Source organism: Ochotona curzoniae, unplaced genomic scaffold (assembly GCF_017591425.1).
Source record: "Ochotona curzoniae isolate NIBS_2020 unplaced genomic scaffold, NIBS_Ocur_1.0 contig_1014, whole genome shotgun sequence".
NCBI lineage: Eukaryota > Metazoa > Chordata > Mammalia > Lagomorpha > Ochotonidae > Ochotona > Ochotona curzoniae.
Window position 1 is genome coordinate 223,286 of NW_024464920.1, and position 16,346 is coordinate 239,631.

The following is a 16,346-nucleotide window of genomic DNA, read 5'->3' on the forward strand; positions in this document are numbered from 1 at the left end:
AGCCATTCTTGACTGCTTTCCCAGGTCACTAACAGGGAGCTGGATGGGAGGTGGAGCAGTTGGGACACGAACTGGAGCCCATATGGGCTTACTTTACTGTATAGAAGTCTCTTTGCCTTCTGTAATCCCTTTTACCTATTTTTTTTTTCTTTCAATTACCTTGCTTTCGGAGTCTTAATTTAAAAGAAAAAGTGTCTAATGATATTTTTCTAAAATGTTTCTGTAATTTCTTTAATAATTTTAGATCTTAAAATTTTCCATCTTTTATTCATTTTTCAGATTTTCGTATGCAATGAGAGATATATAATGAGAGATGAGCTATTTAATGAGAGATGGATATCCAGTTGTCCCAGGAACATTTATAAAGAGTTTGTCTTTTCCAGTATTACATGCTTTCAACTCTTGTCAAAAGTGAGTTGGTCAGGACCCGGCGCCTTGAACGCGCCAGGATCCCATGTGGGCACCGGTTCTAATCACCGCAGCTCCACTTCCCATCCAGCTCCCTGCTTGTGGCCTGGGAAACCAGTCGAGGACAGCCCAAAGCCTTGGGACCCTGCACCCGCGTAGGAGACCTGGAAAGAAGTTCCTGGCTCCTGGCTTCAGAGCGGCACAGCACCGGCCATTGCGGCCGCTTGGTGAGTGAATCATCAGACAGAAAAATCTTTCTCACTGTCTCTCCTCCTCTCTGTATAACTGCCTTTGCAATAAAATAAGTAAATCTTAAAAAAAAAAAAAAAAGTGAGTTGGTAGGGCGTAGTAGCCTAGTGGCTAAAATCCTTGTCTTGCACACGCCACCAGCATCCTGTATGGGCACTGGTTCTGGTCCCAGCAAACCCGGCAGTTCCACTTCCCATCCAGCTCCCTGCTTGTGGTCTGGGAAAGCAGCCAAGGATGGCTCAAAGCCTTGGGACCCTGCACCCGCATGGGAGACCCAGCAGAGGCTCCTGGCTCCTGTCTTCGGCTCCAGCCACTGCGGCCACCTAGGGAGTGAATCAGTGGATGGAAGATCTTATCTCTACTCCTCTCTGTATATCTGACTTTGCATTTTTAAAAAATATAAATAAATCTTTTAAAAAAAAAGAAAAAAACAAGCTGTTGTACAAGCATGGATTTGTTTATGAGATTTCTATTCTGTGACACTGGTTTATGTGTCTACTTTTATGCAAATGCCATGATCCCATGCTTGCCCCAACTTGAAATCTGGCGTTGTGATGCGACATTTGGTTCTTTGTGTTCGGGATTGTTCTGGCTGTTCGTGGTCTTTATATTTCCATATGAATTGTGTAACTGTTTCATCCAGTTCTGTGAAAAATGTCCTTGGTATTTTATTTTTTTTTAACACTGAAAAATTGATATTTACTTAAAACTTTTCCATATAACAAAGAAATGGCTGTAACAGGTACAAATATTTCAATATAATAAAGTGGCAGGAACTGGTACATACGTTAACCAAAAATGTTTTCAGTCGGCGCCAAGTAGCGTCATTCTCCGTCGTTGCACCAAGAGCACCTTTCTTAATAAACAACTAAAACTTCACATTTTTAATTGTTTAAATCTTCTAATCAGTTTTTCTGATTAGCTTGAGACAACCAAGTTAACCCCCCTGCCCATTCAGAAGGAGCATAAGCGACTTGTTAAGGCTTTAACTGAGTGATCTGCTGGCTTCCAGCTGGATGTCAAGGCCAGGTGACAAACAGCACACTCACAAGCAAACATGGCCAACGATAAGTAATACACGGTCTCGCCTTGATCAAGGAACTAACGCTCATACAGAGGGACTCACAGAGCCTGAATCCCTATCCTCTAGGGTGAACCAGACAGGGGCAGCGGAGAGGGGAGAGGCCCGTGCCCTGGGCTGCAGGATGAAGGGCACCAGTAGGCAAAGTACAGCAATGAGCGTTCAAGGTCAAGGAGAACAGACCAGCCAAGATTCGCAGCCACACGAGGTGTGGAAGGCAGTGAGACGCACGCTCAGGGAGAAGGGACGTAACCCACAAAGACATGGGTGCCACAGGGGAGGGAAAACCTCATTGCCCAAGAGGGCACACGCCCGCCAGCACGCAGGCTGCACAGCTCCTGGGGCAGCCCAAGGCCCAGCCCTGGGTCCAAAGCCACAGCCCTGCACAATCAATCCCACCTTCTCGGCTCCAAATGAATGAAATACAAACAATACTGCAGCCTGGAGCCACCAGAGTGAGCCTGAGCTGCTGCTCCCCTGCCCGGGCGGCATTGCCGACAGCACCATCAGCCCTTTTCCTTCCATGGATTAACTGCTGCAGCGCTTGCTCCTCCCACCTGCCCCCCCAGTGAAAGCAAGCACCACACAAACACACTCAAACAAAAGCAGTGTCAACTAGAAACCTCTGCAACGCTGCAATCCTAACCCGGGATATTTGAAATCCTCTTCTGTCCTATTTACAAAAGCCCCACTTCTGGAATGCCTCGGAGGCACTGCAGTTGTGGTTACATCAGATCCCTCCTCTTGAGGTAGTTCAAAGCCTAAAGATAATTTTAGATTACCCTAAAACCCTAGGCCAAAATTCTTTTCCCCAGGTTCCCAGGCAATTTTCATTCACAGATCACATAAACAACTGGAAAAAACGATGGAAGTCATACAGACAAAACAAAAACAGTCTCAATATTTCACAGTCTCAACTTTTCACAACACAAAGAAGTATTCTGTTAAGAAATGCTCTAGGGCCCGGCGCGGTGGCACAAGTGGTTAAGGTCCTCGCCTTGCACGCCCGGGATCCCATATGGGCCGGCAGCCCCGCTTCCCTTCCAGCTCCCTGCCTGTGGCCTGGGAAAGCAGTGGAGGATGGCCCAAAGCTTTGGGACCCTGCACCCGCGTGGGAGACCCGGAAGAGGCTCCTGGCTTCGGATCGGCATAGCATCGGCCATTGCGCTCACTTGGGGAGTGAATCATCGGACGGAAGATCTTCCTCTCTGTCTCTCCTCTCTGTATATCCGCCTTTCCAATAAAAAAATAATAAAAATAAATCTTTTTAAAAAATGAAATGCTCTAACCGCTTTATAAAGTATGAAAGAAATTGACAATTTATAAAAATGGGGTGAGTTTTAGCTGGCAGGTTAAAACTAAAATCATCCTATCGTGTAGCAAAGAGTTCTTCCATGGCCCCAGGGGAGGTTGTGAGGCAGAACCGTGCCCAGCTGGCCCCAGGTGGGCTTCAGAGGGGCAGGGATATGGGCAGACACCTGCTCCAGGGAGGCCAACAAGCCCTGCAGCATCTCAGCTGGCTTTTCGAACTGCACGTTGATTCCTCCAGCACCTGCTGCCAATGCCTCAGCTCGGTCAGGTGCTTCTGCACCAGCGCGTCCTTCCGCTGCAGCTCCGAGACATCCTCTTTGATAACTTGCTCTGACTTTTGCACACACAACTGCAATCTTTTTTTTTTTTTTTTGGCAGAAAGAAGCATTCTGTCTGTCTTGCAATATCTAGAAACTTCTGGCTACACTGATCAACACCAGTTCAAATTTCTTCCTGATCGGTGGCATTGACACAGTCCTAGCTCACTACAGAGGCAAAGTAAGCCTCAAATGATGATTCCAACTCGTCCACCAAAGCACTGTTAGAACTTCTCGGGGTGCCTGGTGCTGCCTGAAGAAGCGAAGCCTGGCCCGGGAGCCCAGAACCTGGTGGCTGAGGACCTGGCGGTTGGCCTGAGAACATACCACCCAGCAGTGCCGCCATGTTTGGAATCAGAATGTTATTGGTATTTTAGTGGAGATTTCACTGAAATTCTAAATGTCTTTGGGTGATACGGACATTTTGACAATATTAAGTCTTTCAATACACAAACAGATCTTTCCAATTTTTTTTTAAATTCTTTTCAACCTCTTTCACAAGTGTTTCCATACTTTTTATTGTGTGTTTTACATGGTATTTTTATAGCTATTGTGAATGAGATTCCTCTTACAATTTCTTTCTTAGCAAGTTGATTATTGGTGCTAAAAATGCTAATACTTTTTGAGTAATGACCCTGTATCCTACAGCTTTGCTAAATCTCTCAGTTCCGACAGTGTCTTGATGGAATCTTCTGGTTTCTCTCTATATAGAATCATGTCATTTGCAAACAGAGGTCATTTGAGTTCTTCCATTGCTATTTGGACACTCTAATTTTCTTTTCTTGCCTAATACTTCTAGGTAAAACTTCCAGTGCTGTATTGCATAAGCACAGTAATAATGAACAACCTCCTTTGTTCCAAGTCTTGCAACAATTGTCTTTAAATAACATGATGTTGGCTGCTAACTTGTCCTATATAACCTTTATTATGTTGATGAATATTCCTTCTATCCCTAATCTGTTTTAACATTTTTTTAATCACAAATTGGTGTCGAATTTTGTCAAGTGTTTGCTTTACTTCTGTCGAGATTACCTTGGGTCCCAGTGCCCACTTGTGCCCAGCGGAAGCTCCTGGCACCTGGTCTAGGCCTGGCCCGTCTTCAGCCGACCCATCATTCCTTTAGGGAGTGAATGAGAGGGTGGAAGAACCCTCCGACCCTCACTCTCTATAACTGCCCTTCAGAGAGCTGGGGACAGACAGGCAAGGGAAGACAGGCACAGAGGAGTGCTTCCCAGGCTCTGGTATTACTGTTCTACTCTGAATCTGTCTTAATGAATTCTTTGTTTATTTATTTCATGATTTAGTATTTGCAAATCAGAGAAACAGAAAGCTTCCACCCCAGTTATACTGAAAACGAGCAAGGTCTGGACCAGACCAAAGGCAGGAGGCCAAAGGGAGACTGGAGGGAAATGTCATCGTGTTCACAGAACCGCATCTGAACTGCTAAATATTAACATAAAGTTAAAATGTTTTAAATATATGTTTCAGAAAATGCCGGAGCCCACAACTCAATCCAGGTCTCCCACGAAGGTGCAGGGACCCAGGTCCTCGTGTCATCCTCTGCTGCCTCCCAGTGTACACGTTAGCCGAAAGCTGGGCTTGGATGCCGAGGAGCGCTGCAGGACCGGCGTGGCCCTCCAGGCTGAGGCCAGGTGGTCACTGAGTGTTCCGCATGCCACACCTACAGGAGGCTGGTGGGGATGTGGGTTAAAATGAGTTTGCTGGGCCCGGCGCGGTGGCGCAAGTGGTTAAGGTCCTCGCCTTGCACACCCGGGATCCCATATGGGCGCCGGTTTTATCCCTGGCAGCCCCGCTTTCCTTCCAGCTCCCTGCCTGTGGCCCGGGAAAGCAGTCGAGGATGGCCCAAAGCTTTGGGACCCTGCACCCGCGTGGGAGACCCAGAAGAGGCTCCTGGCTTCGGATCGGCATAGCATCGGCCATTTCGCTCACTTGGGGAGTGAATCATCAAATGGAAGATCTTCCTCTCTGTCTCTCCTCTCTGTATATCCACCTTTCCAATAAAAAAAATAATAATAATAATAATAATAAATCTTTAAAATGAGTTTGCTTCACTAATGGAAAGTCTGGGGCAGATCAGGAAGCTCCCTCTGACAGTTCTGGCCCAGAGATGGGTCCGTTGGGTTTCTTTATTGCTCAATTTCATTGCAGCTGCCCTGGCACTGACTCCAGACCAAGCTCCCCTGGTTTCAAATGTCAGGTCTTGCCTGAGTTTCCTGTCCTTCCCCGAAGCAGGAGCACGGCATCCCTCCATGCTGTACCATTTCAAGATAGAGGCATATTGACGTGGGCAGCTCTTCCAGCCTGCCTTCTTTTGTCCATCTTTGATGACACTGAGGCCAGGCAGTGGCTGCTTAAATTCCCCCCCGAGGCCAAGTGTGGATGCACAGGACTGTCCAGGGCAGCAGGAGGAAAGACAGCATCACTGCATTCCCTCTGGAGACCAGGGCATGCACAGGGCAGTGGGAGAGTGAGCTAGGTCTCCTGGTGGGTCGTAGGGTTCCTGAGTTAGCAGACCCCCTGGGAGAGAGCCTACCTGCTTTGTAGGGATCGAAGGTGATGTGATCTCAAGATGATGGCTCCAAGCGGTCTGAGAGCTTGGGAAGAGGAGCCTTCTGTGGGTGGCAGACTCCTCCTCTAAGGCAGTGCCGCAGCGTGGCTGCCCCTCAGTTCCCCAAACTGTGCTCAGGCCCCCCTGAATGCCCCAGGTGTCTGTGAACCACCAAAGACCCCCAAGAGATAGAATTCCACCAGGCCACTGTATTTCTCCTTATTCTGCAAGGTCCAGGCCCAACCGCTGCTGCCATATCCATCAGGGAGAGCCCACCCCTGGCAGAGAGGGTGCTCAGACAGGCCTCCACTGGTGTGGCCAACACAGCTACAGAGTGTGTCCGTGGGCACTGCCCTGCAGGAGGGAGTCATGCAGCTCTGCCTGAAGCCGGGCCCAGACCTGAGGCCTATCCCCAACTCCCTCTGCTCTTTCCACGCAGAAGGCATCCCTCCCCACAGCGTGTTACGTAGAGTCGGGGAAGGGGTCTGGGTTTGGTTCAATACCTATTTAAAATAAGATGTACAAAACAAGGTTGTAGCAAAAGAATTCAACAAATGCTCCCCCGGTACTTGTTTTGTTTGTTTGTTTGTTTGTTTGTTTAAAGATTTATTTATTTTTACTACAAAGTCAGATATACAGAGAGCAGGAGAGACAGAGAGGAAGATCTTCCATCCAATGATTCACTCCCCAAGTGAGTGCAACAGCCAGTGCTGTGCCGATCCAAAGCCCGGAGCCAGGAACCTCTTCCAGGTCTCCCACACAGGGTGCAGGGTCCCAAGGCTTTGGGCCTGTCCTCGACTGCTTTCCCAGGCCACAAGCAGGGAGCTGGATGGGAAGTGGAGTCGGCAGGATTAGAACCGGCGCTCATATGGGATCCTGGCACGTTCAAGGCAAGGACTTTAGCCACTAGGTCATGCCGCCGGGCCCTTGTTTGTTTTTAACGTTTCTACACCTGGGGCTTCAAGGACACTGAGTTCAGTGTTTCCAGCCAGAAACCAGAGTGCAGGAAGCCCAGAACCCTGAGAATAGAACAGTCTTTGTGCTGAGCTCAGATTTCAACAGGCTTTTCCATCCCCCTGGCCTCTGGTCAACTCCACCTTAGCCTGGGCCTGCACCCACACAGCTCCCACTGCAGGGTCCCGGGACACAGAGAAGCTTCCCTCCCTCTTCAGCACTGCTTTCATGTTTTCCTACTAAAGCCAGGAACCGTGGGCTCTCATCCAGCCTCCACAGCTCTTGCAAGATAAGCTGGTGCGCAAATAGCAGCTGTTCAAGCGGAAGAACGACTGATGATGGACGATCTTACTTGGCCTCCATCCTGCTCTGCCCATTAAAGGTAAAAAAAAAAAAAAAAAAATCTCCTGATGCTGCAGGAGAACTGATGGGACGAGTCCAGCCCCTGTCCAGTCATCAATGACAATTTACGAGACCAGTGAAGGCAGAAGAAATGGAGTTTTAACGAAAAAGGAAGAAAGTTTCCAAACAAACAAGGTCTGATAGAAACACCAAACATGGAGGCGCCCAGTCTAGGGGTATTTGTATGTTTTCAGCATGTCATCTCCAAGCAATAAATGTAGTGGTTCCGGTTACTGCACAGACAGGGGCCAATCTGAACAAAGCCCTTCCTTTCCCGCTTTTTCTTTTGTCAATCCCTACGTGTTAGTGTCTGTTGAAAATATTTGCTGCAAGAGGCTTCCCTCCTGTTTTATCTAATGTGTCTTTGCTGGTCAGGGTGTGCTGCTGGTGAGAAACTGTAGGATAGAGCCCAGCCTGCATCCAGACCCCAGGCTCCCCCACCGAGGCTCTCTCTGGGTTTATCTTCCTGAAATTCAGAAGTCATTTAATTTTTTTTAAAGATTTATTTTTATTATTTTTTTATTGGAAAGGTGGATATACAGAGAGAGGAGAGAGAGAGAGAGGAAGATCTTCCGTCTGATGATTCACTCCCCAAGTGAGCGCAACGGGCCGATACTATGCCGATCCAAAGCCAGGAGTCTCTTCCGGGTCTCCCACGCGGGTGCAGGGTCCCAAAGCTTTGGGCCATCCTCGACTGCCTTCCCGGGCCACGGGCAGGGAGCTGGAAGGGAAGCGGGGCTGCCGGGATTAGAACCGGCGCCCATATGGGATCCCGGGCGTGCTAGGCGAGGACCTTTAACCACTTGCGCCACCGTGCCGGGCCCAGAAGTCATTTAATTTTATAGGCTTATACTCCTCAACAAGTTTTTGTAAAGATCTATTTATTTTTTTATTACAAAGTCAGATTGGGCCCGGCATGGTGGCCTAGTGGCTAAAGTGGCTAAAGTGGCCCCGGGAGCTCATATCAGCGCCGGTTCTAAGCCTGGCAGCTCCACTTCCCATCCAGCTCCCTGCTTGTGGCCTGGGAAAGCAGTTGAGGACGGCCCAAAGCCTTGGAACCCTGCACCCATGTGGGAAACCCGGAAGAGGCTCCTGGCTTCAAGTCAGCTCAGCTCTGGCCATTGTGGTCATTTGGGGAGTTAGTCATCGGACAGAAGATCTTCCTCTCAGTCCTCTCTGTAATTCTGACTTCACAATAAAAATAAATAAATCTTTTCTAAAAATGTCAGATATGCAGAGAGGAGGAGAGACAGAAAGGAAGATCTTCTGTCCATTGATTCACTTCCCAATCGGCCATAACAGCCAGAGTTGAGACAACTTGAAGCCAGGAGCCTGGAGCCTCCTCCAGGTCTCCTGCATGGGTGCAAGATCTCAAGGCTTTGAACCTTCCTCAAATGCTTTCCCAGACCACAAGCAGGGAGCTGGATGGGAAGTAGGGCTGCTGGAGTTAGAACCAGTGCCAATATACTATCCCAGTGTGTTCAAAGTGAGGAATTGAGCCACTAGGCCACAGCAATGAGCCCAAGCTCTCAACAAATTTTAAATACCTTGACTGCTATACCTTTTTTCTAAGATTTGTTTATTTCTTACTGGAAAGGCAGACTTAGAAAGAGAAGAAGAGTCATAGAGAAAGATCTTCCATCCACTGGTTCACTCCTCAAGTGGCTGCAATGGCCAGAGCTGAGCCAATCCAAAGCCAGGAGCCAGGAGCTTCTTCTGTGTCTCCCATTCTGGTGCAAGGCTTTGGACCATCCTTGACTGCTCTCCCAGTCTATAAACAGGGAACTTGATGGAAAGTGGAACATCCAGGCTATGAGCCAGTGCCCAAATGGGATCCCAGAGCGTGCAAGGCAAGGATTTAGCTACACACCATCGTGCCAGCCCCGGATGCTGCATCTTAAAATGTTTTCCTACCTTTTCTCAGACTCAAGTTTGTTGAACCACCTTCCTCATCAATGAAAATCCATTCGTTGGTTGGCTGTTTCCCTCTAAGTGTATGTTTGGATAAATGGTCTATTCCCAAGTTCATTAGCGTTTCTTCTTTCCCTGAGGACAGATTCTGTCTGGGTTTGTACGTGTGATCCCCTATTTGGAATCCTTGCAGTTTTTCTCATAACATGCATTTTCCTTTTTTAAATAGTTTACAAAACAAATAAGACAGTAATACAAAGAATCCCCACATACCCTTCATTATCCACACCAACATCTTAAATTAGTAATTTCGTTACACTCAACGAACCACACTCAAGTCCCCATATTCTTTCTATGATTTTTTTATGTCTTTCATATCTGTGGGTTTCAAAAAAAAATTGTATTTGGGGTCAACCTGTGGCATGCTGAGTTAAGCATCCACTTTATTACAACCCACTCGGGTGCCAGTTTGAATTCCAGCAACTTCATATTCAATGCAGGACCACCCCCACTAATGTGCCTGGAAAGTTCCAGAAGATGGCCCAAATCTTGGGACCACTGCACCTAGATGGGAAACCCAGAAAAATCCTATCTCATAATCTGGTCCAGCGAGGCCATTTCAACATTTGGGCAGTGAACCAAGAAATGCAAGATTGCTTTCTCTCTCTCTCTGTGTGTGTGTGTGTGTGTGTGTGTGTGTGTGTGTATGTCTGTCTGCCTGTCTGTCTGTCTCTAAATCTTTCAAATAAATAAATCCTTTTAAATTTTTGCAACTAAGGCATATTCTTTTTTTTATTCTTAATTTTTAAGGGTTTTTACATAGTTAATTAGGGTAATAAGGATTAAGGGATACAGGGAGGTGGGTAACACCTTTATTTGCACATTCTCTTTATTTCCTTCCTGTATCTGGGGGAAGCGGGGAGAAAAGGGGAGAAGCTGCACCCAGCCTCCCAAATGCCTCTGTACCCCAGGATGGAGGACAGTCACCCGACACCACCCCAGGGTCCTGGATGTGCAGCATGCTCTGAGGGTCCTGCTCAAGAGGTTTTGATAGTCCCGCAGTTCTGAATCACTGCCGATCTAGCCACTCCAAGCACGATGAAATCTCTCCAGAATCCAGACATTAAACTCCTGCTGATAAACGTTTTTCTACATTCTGTGATAGGACTTTACAAACTCCCGTGTAGGTAAGATAACTAAACCATTGGTATCCTGGAACACTAATAACCCGTATGTTCTTGTCCCTAGCCTTTTCTGAGGGATTCCCTGAAAAACTGTGGATTTCCCTATGACTCCTCTGACCCCAGAGGTGAACACCTCCCTCGAATGCAGCGCTGCTCCTGGAGAAGATGGAATCCCCAGAGGAACTGCATCAAAGAACTGACAAACCTGTCATGCTGTTAACATCCTTTTTATTCTGCACTAGATCGGGAGGGCAGAGAAATCTTCCATCTTAGAGTGTGTGAGGAAGATGCTGAGTACAATCTATCAAGATTGTAACAGGTGACTTATAGATAACAGATTCTTCACTTCATTAGACATTAGCAAAAACTGTAGAGACTTACGGTGGGATCCAAGAACGATCCTGACAGCCTCTCTCTCTCTTTTTTTTTTTTTTTTAAGATTTTTTTATTGGAAAGTCAGATATACAGAGAGGAGGAGAGACAGAGAGGAAGATCCTCCATCCGATGATTCACTCCCCAAGTGAGTGCAATGGCCGAGGCTATGCCGATCCAAAGCCAGAAGCCAGGAATTCCTTCCGGGAGTGCAGGGTCCTCGACTGCTTTCCCAGGCGACAAGCAGGGAGCTGGATGGGAAGTGGAACTGCCGGGATTAGAACCAGCATCCATATCCCAGCACATTCAAGGCGAGGACTTTAGCCGCTAGGCCATGCCGCCGGGCCCGATCCTGACAGCCTCTTAACAGGAGGTCATATGCACAGAGCAGGAGGGACCCCAGAGCAGAACAGGAGGATAAGAGGAGGTCTGTATCCTAGTCCCGGAGACCCCCGGAGACCTCCCAAATGCTTTCTCCACAGAAGCAGTGGGTACCTCATCAAGGATTGTCAGCATGGGCACCAAGGACCATATCCCAACTGCCAAGGAGATCACAGGGAATTGGAGTGCCCTCATAGGCCGGGAACTCTGAGGTCGGCCACTTCCTATCGGATCTCCCCCACGGGATTGAAGCAGCCCAGAACCTCACTAGGTGGGACACAAAGATTAATTACACCTCACTGGGATGTTGGGGATTTCTCTGCACACCCCTCCTTAAAAAAAAATGTTCTATACCTAAACTGATGACACATGTCTTGCTAGAGTTATAAGCCAGTTCAGACCATCCGAAAAACAACCAAGTTCAGCAAAATCATGCGTCAACATTATAAACAGCTAAATACTAAAGTGAAAATAGACACGAGGCAGCTGAATAGTAATCTATAGCCATTTGGGGGTGTATAGAACTCGATTGAATGTAACTAATCTTTGTGTCCCACCTAGTGAGGTATGAGTGAATCCACGCTGGCCATTTCCTGTCTGATTCTAAGCTTTAGTTGTTGTTGTCTGTCTAGTCCTCGTTTTTTGTTTGTTTGTATGTTTGTTCATGTGTTTTGAGGGGTTTCTGGAGCGATCCTAATGTTCATTGCGAGATAGTGTGGGGACCCAGAGCCAGAGCTAGACAAGGACCAGAGAAAGCTTGCCTCCCTAGTCCCGAAGGAAGTTTATTATTCTGTTTCTGCAGGCCACTCAGGGCTCCTGGCTGTCGTTCCGATGACGCTGGCTTCTGCATGGCAGAGTTTGGACTTCTTCCATCCCCTGTGGAAGCTCCAGATGGGGGTGGGTGACCTCAGAGTTCTCGGCCTCCGAAGGAGGCACTCCAATTCCCAGTGGTCTCCTTGGCGGTTGGGATGTAGTCCTTGGTGTCCCTACTGATAGTCCTTGGTGAGGATCTGGGAGTCTCCAGGGTTGGGATACGAGCCTCCTATCCGCCTGCTCCACTCTGGGGTCTCCCCCCTGCTCCATACGCACCATCTCCTGTTAAAAGGCTGGATCCGTCTTTCACCTTAAAGAGACCTGACCAGTCTGTGTTAATCTGTGAGGTTGGACTATTAAACCAAACAGGACAAGCTGTAGCACACAGCAGTTTTAAAGACCCCAAGCCCTAAACGCGCCAGAGGGAAAGGGTTGCTAATGCAGACATTGTAGACTTGATTATCCACTGTAGGGCTCCACATTCACCTTGGAGTTCATTCTAAGAACCAAAAACTTTCTAAATAAGCAGATATTTGCATGATAAGCCCCCAAAGTGTTACATAAATGTTGGCTTTACTTACGGTTATTCTTATCAGCATTTCCCTGTCTCGGAAGCAGGGAAGTGAAATTTGAATGTAACACCCGGATGTGGAACCTTGTGGACTAGAACATTCCCTCAGAACCAACACACAGGTGCAGCTGCTCGGCTTGGCTCCAACCTGCATTTCCTCTCCAAGGAGGCTCCTTCCAAGCACCACAAGGAAGCAAGACTACCATGCTTTGGGGAGAATCTTCAGCGTTAACAGCAGCACATGAAGAGTGAAGACCAGAATCTTCCGTGAGCGCCTTCATGGTGGAGAGCCAGTGAGAGGGAGCGGGCAGGAGACATGAGCAGAAGAACGGACAACGGAAAAGCAAACCAGGCTCCCTCACCCGCCATGATGAGTCTGGAGTTCATCTGAATCACTACTGCCCCCTGCTGCCTACACAGAGAGCCAGCCTCAGCCCAACCTAAACACAAAGGGAGCTTTGATTTTTTTTTTATAGGGATAATAAGAGCTGACCATTCATTCCTTTTTTATACATTTTCCAAATCTATGTTTGTTCCAGGAGAAGCCAATAGAAGAGGTTCATTTTTTTTATAAGTTCTTTTTAAAAATATTTATTTTTATCACAAAGTCAGATATACAGAGAGGAGAGACAGAGAAGAAAATCTTCTGTCCGATGGTTCACTCCCCACGTTAGCGCAACAGCCAGAACTGAGCCAATCCAAAACCAGGAGCCTCTACCAGGTCTCCCACGCGGGTGCAGGGTCCCATGGCTTTGGGCTGTCCTCTACTGCTTCCCCAGGCCACAAGCAGGGAGCTGGATGGGAAGCAGGGCCACTGGGATTAGAATTGGCGCCCATATGGAATCCCAGTGTGTTCAAGGCGAGGACTTTAGCCACTAAGCCACCGCAGCAGGCCCGAAGAGGTCCATTTGTACCAGCAAGTCGCTGGAAGCCCAAGGTAGTAACCCCATTTCCCTCTCTCAGACCCTGTTCCCTGAGCCTCATCCAAAGTTCAAACCCCAAAACTAAGCTGTATGGGACAATAGTTAGCCCCTCAAGAATCGCCAGCAAAGGTGGATGGTGTTGGGTTCTCTGCCACCACTCCCTTGATGCCTGTTGGGCCCTCTGAAATATTGCTAATGTAAAACTGTCTTTTTCATAAGATTTCCTCAAGTTTTGAAAGCACTTTCTGCATTTTTCTCTTTGTCTTTTCCTTTTCCAGACTTAATTCTTAATATTTTATATTCTTAAAGTCCAGGGCCCGGCGCGATAGTGTAGTCCTAACCTTGCACGCGCCAGGATCCCATATGGGTGCCGGTTCTAATCCCGGCGGCTCCAGTTCTAATCCCAGCGGCCCTGCTTCCCATCCAGCTCCCTGCTTATGGCCTGGGAAAGCAGTCGAGGATGGCCCAAGGACTTGGGACCCTGCACCCCTGTGGGAGACCTGGAAGAGGCTCCTGGCTCCTGGCTTCAGACTGGCTCAGCTCCAGCCATTGCTGTCACTTGGGGAGTGAGCCATCGGACGGAAGCTCTTCCTCTCTGTTTCTCCTCCTCTGTATATCCGTTTTCCAATGAAATAAAACAAATCTTTTTTAAAAAGTCAAAAAAAAAAACCCTAAAGTCCAAATTTATTCTATTTAATTCTTTATTTAATTTTTAAATATTCAAATGTACCTGAATTGTTGCATGAATCAGATCTCCACCTTCCTGTACTTGCCCCTAACTGCATAGAAAAAGCCCACATACAAATTTCACAGAAGCCCTTCTCAAAGTTTACCTTACCTTTTTTCTCCTTTGCAGCACCTTAGAATAATTTATCTGAGAACAAAAATCCTGGCGCTGCTGACTTCTGTGATGGAGTTAAAGACACACCAGGTGTCTCCCTCATCCTGGGAACTACCGGACCCCGAGCAAAGGAAAGGCTGCACAGACAGCAGCGCAATCACAGCACAGGACACAGGAGGCAGAGAGAGAGGACCCAGACGCCCTGCTGTGGAGGCCACGGCAGAGGGGGCAGTGTCGGAGCCCGGGGCTGAGACTTGCTGGAGGGCGTGGCACAAGTGACGCAAACGGAGAAGCAGAGAAAGAGCAGGAGAGTCAAGTTCGATCTGTAGACCTATGGACCACAATCAGAAAGCTCAGCCCCGAGAAGAAGCATCTGCTTAACTGAATTGTACTGGTCAAAAGGAGAGACTCGGGCACCATGAAAGAGCCTCACAGCACCACACCCACGAAGAACCAAGACTATTTCAATCTCAGGATTAACTGATGAAGGCATTGAGGCTATGCCAGACAAAGGATTTTAAAAATCATAGCAGGGCTTGTCCTGGATCTTTTGACCTGTCATTAAGTCAGTGATAGATGGGACCCACCCGGGTGGCAGGGGCAGGCAGACCCCCCAGTCAGGCAACCTGGGCACCAGTTGCCCTGGGCCAAGCCCTTGCCCTACCTGGCAACATGCTCGGGGGACTAGGGCTGTGGGCTTATAGGGGGCCTGGGGTACAGCACAGATTGGGGCAAGTGGGGACCTGAGGGCTCATTACAGGTGAGGAATGACTACTGAGGGGCCTCCATAGACAAAGCCACTGCACTAGCAAGTAAGTGAGGGGTCGCCTGGCCCGAGTCCTTAGGCCCACCTGCACAGTGAGTGCCAGGTCCATTAGCCCTCGGTGTGGGGGATACAGCAGGACCCAGGTCAAGCAGCCTGGGTTGCCAGTGGCACTGGGGGAAGCCCACTGGCCACCCGGTGGCACGCATGTGGGGACTGGGTGTGTGGGCTTGTAAGGGAGTCAGGGAGATAGCACAGGTGGGGGCCTGTGGGAACCTGGGGGCTCATGTCCAGGATTGGTGGCCTGACTCACCATGGAGTGCATGTGTCTGTCAGAAGCTGGCCTCCACAGTGGAAAAGAGAGAGCAGTGAATGGCTGGTCCCCTGGGACGTGCAGAGGACATCTGGTACCATAGCAAAGGAAAGACAGAACAAATTGAACAACTATCCCAGCCAAATGATGATAGCAAATATCTGGGCAAATGGAGACTCCAACGTTGACCATGTCAGCCAATGGTCATTGGAAGGGTTTCCTCATCCTTGGATCAGAGAGATCAACAGCATTTCAGAACTAGCAAAAATACTTGGGCAGAGCCCTTGGAGCATGCTCCACACTGGGGACCCTGGATTGACATCAGGTGGCCGTTCCCCATGCCCGGATACTGGGACAGCTGGAAAGCTGGATGTGGCTTCTCCTCTGTCTTCCCCTTTCCCCAGATACAGGAAGAAGAGAAAATTTGGAAACAATGCCACACCCACTTTTTCCTAACCCTCGATCCTTCCCACTCAACTATGTAAACATCATTAAAAATAAATGAAAGTAAAAATAAATCTTTAAAAGAAAAAGAAGCCACCAAAAGCACGGGAAGTCTACGCTAAAATAAACAAATGGGACTACATCAAACTAAGAAGCTTCTGTACAGCAGAAGAAACAGCCAACAAATGAAAACGCAACCAACAGAATGGGAAAAAAAAATCTTTGCACACTACACAACAAATAGGGGACTAATGTCCAGAATTTACAAAGGGCTTCAACAACTCAACAGCAAAACAAACAGTCTTGTGAAGAAATGGGTGAAGGAAATGAGCAGATATTTTTCAAAAAAAAAAAAATTCAAATGGCTAATACACATTTTTTAAAAGGCTCAGGCTCCCTAGCTATCAGGGAAATACAAATAAAAATCACATTGCGGTCCCACGTAACCAGTGAAATTGGCCTACATTCAAAATTCTGCTAACACCTGCTGATGCGGTTGTGGGGGGAAAGTTACCCTACTCCACTGTTGCTGGGAGTGT

At 48.0% G+C, this 16,346-nt stretch overlaps 1 pseudogene; it reads right to left on the bottom strand.

The window, feature by feature from the left end:
* Positions 1-3,102: 3,102 nt before the first annotated feature.
* Positions 3,103-3,712, bottom strand: LOC121154645 (annotated as a pseudogene).
* Between the last annotated feature and the right edge of the window lie 12,634 nt (positions 3,713-16,346).